Genomic DNA, 10,292 nt, shown 5'->3' on the forward strand with positions numbered 1-10,292 from the left:
TTCTTCAGAGGCCGTGATGTGTAAACGTTTCGAGGATGGACTGAATGATGATATAAAGCTGTGTGTTGGCATTTTAGAAATCCGAGAATTTGTGGTACTCATCGAGCGAGCTTCCAAAGCTGAGGAGCTAAGTATGGAGAAAAGAAAAGCTGATATGGGAGCAAAGGAGTTTCGTAAGAGGTCTTCGGGGAGACCCTTTCAACAGTCATCGAAGAAATTTAGAGATGATTTAGGCCGATCTAGAAACACTTCGGGCTTTTCTAGACGAGATCGCGATCGACCCCCTGTGAGTGCACGAGTCACTTCGGTTGCCAGTGTTAGAACTGATCGTCGAGACAAAGCAGAGTGCCAGTATTGTGGTAAATGGAATTCGAGGAGTTGTAGATTCCATGACCGCTCCTGTTACAAGTGCGGATTAGTTGACCACTTTATTAAAGATTGCCCGAGGTTGTCTGAACAGAATGTAAATCAGAGTGGGAAACCGGGTGCTACCACTGCTCGAGGTAGACCATCTAGAAATACGGGTAATGCTAGTGGTGGTCAGAGAGGATCTAGAGATGCAACGACCAGATCTGAGGCTCGTGCTCCTACTAGAGCTTATGCTATACGCGCACGCGAGGATGCTTCCTCGCCAGACGTTATTACCGGTACTTTTACTCTCTTTGATTCTAATGTGATTGCTTTGATTGACCCTGGTTCTACTCATTCTTATATATGTGAAACCTTAGCATCCAGTAAGACTTTACCTATTGAGTCTACTGAGTTCGTAATTCGGGTGTCAAATCCCTTGGGTCATTACGTGCTTGTCGACAAAGTGTGTAAGAAATGTCCCCTAGTAATTCGAGGTTCCTGTTTTTCGGCGGACTTGATGCTTTTGCCATTTGATGAATTTGATGTTATCCTCGGTTTAGATTGGTTGACCGTGCATGATGCGGTTGTGAATTGCAAAAGCAAGACTATTGATTTGAGGTGCGCAAATAACGAGATAATCTGAGTTGAGTCTACGGACTTAAAGGGGTTGCCAGCTGTAATATCATCAATGTTGGCCCAAAAATATGTAAGAAAGGGGTGCGAAGCATACCTTGCGTATGTACTTGATGACAAAGAGTTAGAAAAGAAACCCGAATCTGTGCCAGTGGTTTGTGAATACTCAGATGTTTTTCCCGAGGAATTACCGGGTTTACCACCTATTCGGGAGGTAGAGTTTGGTATTGAGCTTGTACCTGGGACTACGCCGATTTCGATAGCTTCGTATCGTATGGCACCAACCGAGTTAAAAGAGTTGAAAGCTCAGTTGCAAGAATTGACGAATAGAGGTTTCGCTCGACCAAGTTTCTCTCCTTGGGGTACACCAGTATTGTTTGTGAAAAAGAAGGACGGAACCATGAGGTTGTGCATCGACTATCGTCAGCTGAATAAGGTGACAATAAAGAATAAATATCCGATGCCACGTATTGACGATTTGTTTGATCAACTAAAGGGAGCCTCAGTGTTTTCGAAGATAGATTTGAGATCGGGTTATTACCAGTTGCGAGTTCGAGATTCGGATATACCCAAAACTGCTTTCAGAACGAGATACGGCCACTACGAGTTCTTAGTGATGCCGTTTGGGCTCACTAATGCCCCTGCGGTATTTATGGATTTGATGAATCGGATCTTTAGACAGTATTTGGACCGGTTCGTAGTTGTGTTTATTGATGACATTTTGGTCTATTCAAGAGATGAGACCGAACATGCTGAGCACCTGAGATTAGTGTTGAAAATTTTACGGGATAAGTAGTTATATGCTAAGTTCAGTAAGTGTGAGTTCTGGTTAAGAGACATGTGGTATCCGCATCAGGTATTCGAGTTGACCCGAGAAATATTACTGAGGTTCGGAGCTTTTTGGTACTTTCCGGTTACTACCGACGGTTTGTAAAAGGTTTCTCGATGATAGCCACACCAATGAAGAAGCTACTTCAAAAAGATGTTAAGTTCGAATGGATGGAAAAATGTCAGAAAAGTGTTGATCAACTGAAAACTTATTTGACTGAAGCTCCAGTACTAGTGCAGCCCGAATCAGGCAAGGAGTTTGTCATTTATAGCGATGCATCCCTACTTGGGTTAGGTTGCGTATTGATGCAAGAAGTTCGAGTTGTGACCTATGCGTCGAGACAATTAAAGCCACATGAGAAAAATTATCCGGCCCATGATCTCGAATTAGCTGCCATCGTATTCGCTTTGAAAATATGGCGACATTACTTATTTGGTGAGAAGTGCCATGTATTTTTGGATCACAAAAGTCTCAAATATTTGATGACTCAAAGAGACTTAAATCTACGACAAAGACGTTGGCTCGAGTTGTTAAAAGATTATGAGCTTGTCATTGACTATCACCCGGGAAAGGCTAATGTAATATCCTGATTTTGGGCCTAGTCGGAATAGCGGTTTCGTGACCAAAAAATCCGAGATAGAAATAATTATTTTATGATTATTTTAAGGTCTATGATATGATTGCATGATTGTGTGAAAATTTCGTGAAGAAATTTTATGCATAAAGTGCTTAAATTGAAATTAGGGACTAAATCGAATAATTTGTAAAACTTGCATTCTAGAAGTTTCTAGTATGAAATTGTTTTGAAATATTAATTAGGAGGTCTTAAATAGCAATTTTACCAATTTCTAAGTCTATGAACAAAATTGGACATGGATGGAATTTTGGAAAGTTTAGTAGTAAGGGCATTTTGGTCATTTAGGGTAAAATGAATTAAAATACAAAATTAAAAGCCAATTTTGCTCATCTTCAACCCCATGGCCGAATATAGCAAGGAGAAACCATGGCTAGGGTTTTTCAAGCTTCCAAGCTCGATTGGTAGTCCGTTCTAGCCTTGTTTTTAATGATTTTTACGTTTTTGGAGTCCCGGTAGCTCGATTAAGCTTATGCTAGCAATAATTTAACCTAGGGTTTATATTTGGAAAAATACCCATAGGTGAAATTTGTGTATTTTGGTGTTTTATGATAGAATATGAGGTTTTAAATTATGTTAGACAACTTGTGCTACTCGGTTTTAAGCGAAAACTAGCAAAAGGGCTTAATCGGTAAAAATACCTAATAGTCATAAGTACATGTTAGAGTGAGAATTTGATGTTGCCATAGAAGGGAAAAATGATCAGAATGTCATAAAACATAAGAAAATAGGCTGAAGTTTAATTTACGAGCTTTGGGGCAAAAGTGTAAATATGCAAAAGTTTAGGGGCAAAAATGTAATTTTTCCAAAATATGATTTTGGGTCAATTTGAATAATGTGAGTCCTAATTAGACTATATTTTAAATGATAGAGCAAGGAAAACTGAAATTCGGGCTAAAATGGAAAAATACCAAGTTGTGGACGAAATGGTAAAAGTAGCCATTTTCGCATACGAGGTAAGTTCATGTGTAAATAATGTAGCATAATGGTTATTTTTAAGTTATTAATGTTAATTATATGTTATGCTGAATTTTATTATGAAATGTATGCTTTGTGGTTAATTTCAAATAATATGCAAATTATGTGAACTACTTGTTAAATATAATTGTTACCGAGTATTGATTTCGGCATTCTACGGAAGATGGCAAGGATAAGTGTTCGAGGAAAAAGCCCGTTTGAACCTTAGGAATAGATTAGGATACAAGTGACATGTCACTAGGATGGTTGAGCATCCGAACTCGTTGAGTTGAGTCCGAGTTCACTTATGGATGCGAATGTCCGAACTCGTTGAGTTGAGTCCGAGTTCGTGAAATGTAACTAGGCATCCGAACTCGTTGAGTTGAGTCCGAGTTCACTTATGGATGCGAACGCCCGAGCTCGTTGAGTTGAGTCCGAGTTCACTTAGGGGCGGGTTACATGATTTCTTGATTACATATGAGGCACTTATGTGCAAATTATCCGTGTATCCGAGTTGTATTCCGATGTGTTCAACGGGTGAATTTTCTAGTGAAATGAAAGAACACTTAAGATGCAAGCGACATTTTGGTAAGTGTTGTGAAATGGACACTTTGGACAGGTATGCTCTTAACCCTCGGATTGATAATAGACAACGATAAGGTAGGAAGATGATGAATGATGTTTAGAAATATGATATATGTTTTGGTGATACCATGCTAAAGTTGTTTGGTATATTTGTATTGTTATGTTACTTGTTATTTACATATGAACTTACTAAGCATTTATGCTTACTCCTCCTCTTTATTTACTATAGTTTTGAACAAGCCAGCTCTGGAACCGGACGGTCGAAGGTTCGATCACACTATCCAAAGGACTTTCATCCGGGTAAATGGCTTGTAAAACTTAAGTATGGCATGTATAGCAATATATTTATTTTGTGTAAATAATTTTATGATATGGCCATGATTGGTTGAGAAAATGTTTGATATTGATAAGTCATGGTGATGGTTAAATTTAGATCATGTTTGATATCATGGAAGTTTAATAGGTTATCTAGTTCATAACAACTCATAAAAGATGAAATTTGCCTTAAAATGTAATATTTGTGCAGCAATGACATGAATTTGAAAAATCACTAAAAATAGTATAAATGGAATTAAATGATGAGCAAGTTATGAAATTGAAGCTTAATGAGTCTATTTTCATATGGATAAAAAAACAGGCATATAAATTATACTTTATGAGATATTTGAAACCTTGTGAAATAGGGCCAGAGTAATTTCTGGATCCTCTGTTCTGACTTTAAAAAATTCATAATAAATTGTAAAAAAATAATTAGAAGTCATTCTTTATATTTACAGATTCCTTATCAAGTTTAGTTTTAAAAGAAACAAACCTCGTAGTCATTGAAATTCTGTATAGAGAGATATCTGATTCGTAATACATAGATGTCAGAGCAGTCAAACACTGAAATAGGGGAGACTTTAACTAATAAACTGTACTAATTGGCCCAACTAAAAATTCTAGAAAAAATTAGTAAATATATATATGAGTCTAGATTTATGAAAAATTTACAGATCTTGATTTCGAGTTTCATAACTCAAGATATGATTTTTCTTGTAATCGTGACGCGAGTAGCTAGAAAGTCGTGAATGTAGAAACAAAAGATTTGAAGTTCTTAATTTGATAAATTATGTTCGGTAACTCCTCAAGCTCGACTCGGTGACGGTTTGAGGCGTGGGGCGCATCTGACTAATGTGGTTATGGATGCCTTAAGTCGTAAATCACCGCTTGTTTTTACTGACGATGAATGTACACTTGTCTATTCTATCCGGCAATGTGTTAGTGGCGGAATTAAAGGCCAAACCATTGTTGATTCATCAAATTCGTGAAGCTCGTAAAGTCGATGATGAATTGGTTGCAAAACGGGCTGAATGTGTTCCGAATATGGAATCAGAGTTTCAAATTGATGATGACGATTGTTTGAGGTTCAGAAGTCGGTTGTGTGTTCCACGAAATTCAGAACTCATTTCGATGATTCTGAACGAAGCTCATTGTAGCCGAATGTCAATTCACCCGGGGAGTACGAAAATGTACAACGATCTGAGACGTCAGTTTGGTGGCATGGTATGAAACGAGACATTTCCGATTTTGTCTCGAAGTGCTTAGTATGTCAGCAAGTGAAGGCGGAACATCAAGTGCCTACCGGTTTACTTCAACCGATCATGATACCTGAATGGAAATGGGATCGAGTCACGATGGATTTCGTATCTGGGTTGCCAGTATCGGCAAGTAAGAAGGATGAGATTTGGGTTGTTGTGGATAGACTGACTAAGTCGGCTCACTTTATTCCCGTATGCACGGATTTTTCAATGGACAAACTAGCTGAATTGTATGTCTCTCAGATTGTGAGATTACACGGGGTACCTATTTCTATCGTGTCGGATAGAGATCCGAGATTCACCTCACGATTTTGGAAGAAATTTCAAGAAGCTTTGGGTACCAAGCTGCATTTTAGCACTGCTTTTCATCCCCAAACCGATGGTCAATTCGAGTAGATAATTCAGATACTCGAGGATATGTTGAGATGCTGCATCCTTGAGTTTAGGGGTTCATGGGAATGGTATTTACCTTTGATTGAATTTGTGACACCCCTAATGTGACCCTAGTCGGAGAGTGGTTTCGGGACCACAAAACCGAGTCACAAGAATAATTAGGTGTTATATTCTGTGCTTATTGTATGTGGAATTTGTATGCGTAAATATTTCGTGTCTTGATTTTTATTAATTAGGTGCTAATTTATAAGAAAGGACCCATGTGTTAGGACTTGAAAATGTGATAGGTGAATTTTAAGTGGCCTAATAATGCATGAAGTGAAATAAATGGAGTTGCATGTCAATTATCCCATTTCCTAAGGTTAGTGGCCGCCATGACAAATTATGGGCAAAGGAACATGTTTCCAACATGTTTTGCTAATGGTTGATGTTAGAATGGTTATTATATTGGTGTTAGTAGGAAGAAAAGAAAAAAAAATGGGTATGTGTGGTTGCCCCTCCCCATTGCCGTGTATTGAGCAAAGAAAAAAAAGTTTGGTTCATCTTCCTCCTAGCTTAGCCGATCCTTCAAGAAGAAAAGGAAGAGTTAGCATTCGGTCACTTGAGCTTGAACTAAGGTATGGAATCCATGTTAGTTTTTGAAATCTTTGCATATATGAAGCTAGTTACTAAGTCCTTTACTTGCCCATGTCAAAATTTTGAAGGTGGTAGTAATACAAGTGTTCGCCATGGAAGATGTTTAGGGAAATGGTTGTTGCCTTTATGATTTAAGGAATAATTAGAAATGGGTGAAAGAAACAAGTCTTTGTTCTTGATTCTTCTTGGCCGATTCTAAGGGAGAAAAGAGAGCAACCATTTGGTTTCTAAGCCATAAATAAGGTGAGAAATTCATATGAATCCTTGAAATTTTAGATGAAATTGAGCTAGTTACCAAGTATTTTTTTGTGACCCATGTTAGAAATTGTGATTTTGGGGTGACTAGAACTTTCGGCCATAATGGTTATTGAGGATTAAGGTTATGTTTCATGCTAAACTTGATGAATCTTGGTGTATGGGTGCTTGAACTAAACGAATGATCAAGTAGATGCATAAATACAAAGTAAGAAGAATCGGCTATTATGTGTAATACTATTGCCGAATATGAAAATGTTATACTTGAATAATGTATATGGTTGGAGTTGATAATATGAAAGGAAGGCTTAGATGTGTTTGTTTAAAGAAGGAATTGTTGAAGAATGTATGTGAACTTGGCCAACATATTTGGCTTAGTACATATATGATGTGAAAGTCTTGGAATTTATTATTGATTTTTGTGTATTATGACCATGTATAATCGGCCACATGAGTAATTTGAGCACTTGATGTTATATTAAAATTCTTGAGCTTAAATATATGGATGTATGTATATGTGGTCATATAATGGCGTTTTGGTTTAAAGGTTGAATGATAAATTATAATAAAACGAGATGATATGAGATGCCAATGTGATTGACAAGTAAACATTATTGATAAAAATATTGAATACTTCTACTTGTATTCGTTAAGCTCAAGAGCAAAGGGAGCTAAATCCGATAAAGGGAAGGAAAAAGTGGTCGAATAGCCGTTGAAGCCGTCAAGACGACATCCGAGGTAAGTCCTCAAGAAATGACCCTACTCAATTATGTGAAATGAAATATGGATGTGTAATGATTATTGATTTATGTGTGTATGAGTATTTGAATGATACCCGGGCTAAGTCCCAAGGCGATTATGCTAGTGATATGTTTGTGTTTGAGCCTTAGTAACGAAAATGAAATATGGATGTGTAATGATTATTGATGTATATGTGTGCATGAGCAATTGAATGATAACCGGCTAAGTCCCAAGACATTTATGCTAGCAATTATATCCGGTTAAGATCCGAAGGCAATTGTGCTAGTGACTACATCCGGCTAAGACCAAGGCATTCGTGCAAGTTGTTAAATCCGGGCTAATACCGAAGGCATTTGTGCAAGTCGTTCTATCCGGCTAAGACCAAGGCATTCGTGCATGTGGTTATATCCGGTTGTATTCGAAGAAGCTTGGGCTGGAGGTGAGCGTTGGTTGCTGTAATAAATTTAATTAGTACGCCGAAAAGCCCAAAGAATAAGGTATGTTTATATGTGCATTGGAAAAGTCGATATGTTTGAGTAACATTCGCTCAATCGACTAACGAGTTTTCAGCTATTGAATTGGTTGATATCTTGTGAAAGTGTATAATGATGAAGTGTGAAGTAAGTATGATTATGTGAATGTGTATTAATGAAATGATTCATTTGGCTATGTGAATGTAATGCTTTAGTTAAAGCTGATTTTATTGCTTGAGACTTACTAAGCATAAAAAATGCTTACCCGTTGCTTTGGCTCTCTGTTTTATAGATTTTGCTCGTTAGCGATCGGATTCGGGATCATTAAAGTCGAAGTCATCTACACTATCAAAGCCTCCATTTTGGTATAATTTTGGTTGAACTTTGAAATGGCATGTATAGGACTACCCTATTGTTGAAGGTCATGTACCTTTCGGTTTTGTGTAAGCTTGGATAGCCATGCGAAAATGGCTTATATACGTTTTTAGTATGATTCTATAATCGTTTGTATGATGATCATTATGGGGTATGGAATTGTTTGAAAAGATTAGCCATTGGAATGGTTAATCATGATCACACTTTGTGCTATGTATGCAAAAAGGGCCAATTGAATCGTGGAAATCATGAAATAGGTAATGGTTACCTTGAAAACAGATGCTGGCAGCAGCAGTGATGTGGTTTTGAAAAATCACCAAAATTTGTAGGAATGGTATTAAATAGTGAATAAGTTATGCAAATGAACCTTGATGAGTCTACTTTCATATGGAAGAAACGAAACGGTCATAGGAATTACATGTTAAGAGATATTAAAGCTATTGTGAGACAGGGCCAGAACGGTTTCTGGGTCCCCTGTCGCGACTTTAAAAATTTACTATAAATTATCCAGAAAGAATTAGAAGTCATGCCTTATATGTGCAGATTCCATTTTGAGTCTAGTTTCATTAGAAAGAAACGGCACCAGTATTAAAGCCCTGTACAGGGAGATATTCAAGTTGTAACCCGCGGAGGTCAGAGCAGTCGATCCCTGTAACATGGGTGACTTTTACTAATAAACTGTACCAATTGGCCCGACAAAATATTCTAAAAATAAATCCATGGATGGATATATGAGTCTAAATTCAGGGAAAATTTACGGAATCAGTTTCCAAGTTTTGAAACTGGAGATATGATTTTTAAGGCGATTAATGACGCAGATTTCCAGCCTGTCTGGAAATGTCAAATTGGTGGGTGCAATATGTGGATTTGGCTTGTTAACCCTCGTGTCCGACTAACCGCGATGGTCTCGGGTTCGGGTGTTACAATTTTATTGGTATCGAGCTACGGTTTAGTTGATTCTAGGACTACCGTGATATGTTCGGGTCTAGCTATACATGCCATATAGTGATAAATTGATAGTGTGGTGATTTCTGACAATCTGAATTTGTGTTTGTTTATAGCAATGGATCCCGATCCCAACCGAGCAATAGCTGATGATGTGAAGAGTGTGGCGCCTGCTCCGCGCAAGGGACAAGCGCCAAGGACTCTCAACCTATGGCCAGCAATCCGAATGATGAGGCTAGGCAAGCCTTTTATAGTGTGATGAATGATTGGTTCAACCAATACATTCGAACTAACACTACTGTTCCACAACCTCCATTCCCGACTAATGTAACCCCAAGACCTACAATACCTCCCATGAATCGACCAAATAAGGTCAAGTAAGCCCCAATCGACGAATTCAGTAAACATGGGGCCACTTGAATTCAAGGCTACGGATAGCGACGATGCCGAGCAAGCTGAATTTTGGTTGGACAACACTATCCCGTGCTCGATGAGCTATCTTGTACACCGATGAGTGCTTAAAGTGTACCATCTCCTTGCTACGCGATTCCGCCTACTATTGGTGGAGTACTCGACTTGTGGTGCCTAGAGAGCAAGTGACTTGGGAATTCTTTCAAACCGAGTTTCAAAAAGTATATCGATCGAGATTCATCGACCAAAAGCGAAGGAATTTCTTGATCTTAAGCAAGGCTCTATGTCGCCATCGATCACGAACGAAAATTTGTGAGGCTTAGCCGACGCGAGAATGCATTTCGTCCGAAGCTATTATGTAAACGCTCGAGGATGGGCTGAATGATGATATAAGGATGTTCGTTGGCATTCTCGAAATACGAGAGTTCGTAGTACTTGTTGAGCGAGCTTGTAAAGTCAAGAGCTTAGAAAGGAGAAACAAAAAGTTGATGTGGGAA

This window comes from Gossypium arboreum, chromosome 9, assembly GCF_025698485.1.
Source record: "Gossypium arboreum isolate Shixiya-1 chromosome 9, ASM2569848v2, whole genome shotgun sequence".
NCBI classification, from domain to species: domain Eukaryota; kingdom Viridiplantae; phylum Streptophyta; class Magnoliopsida; order Malvales; family Malvaceae; genus Gossypium; species Gossypium arboreum.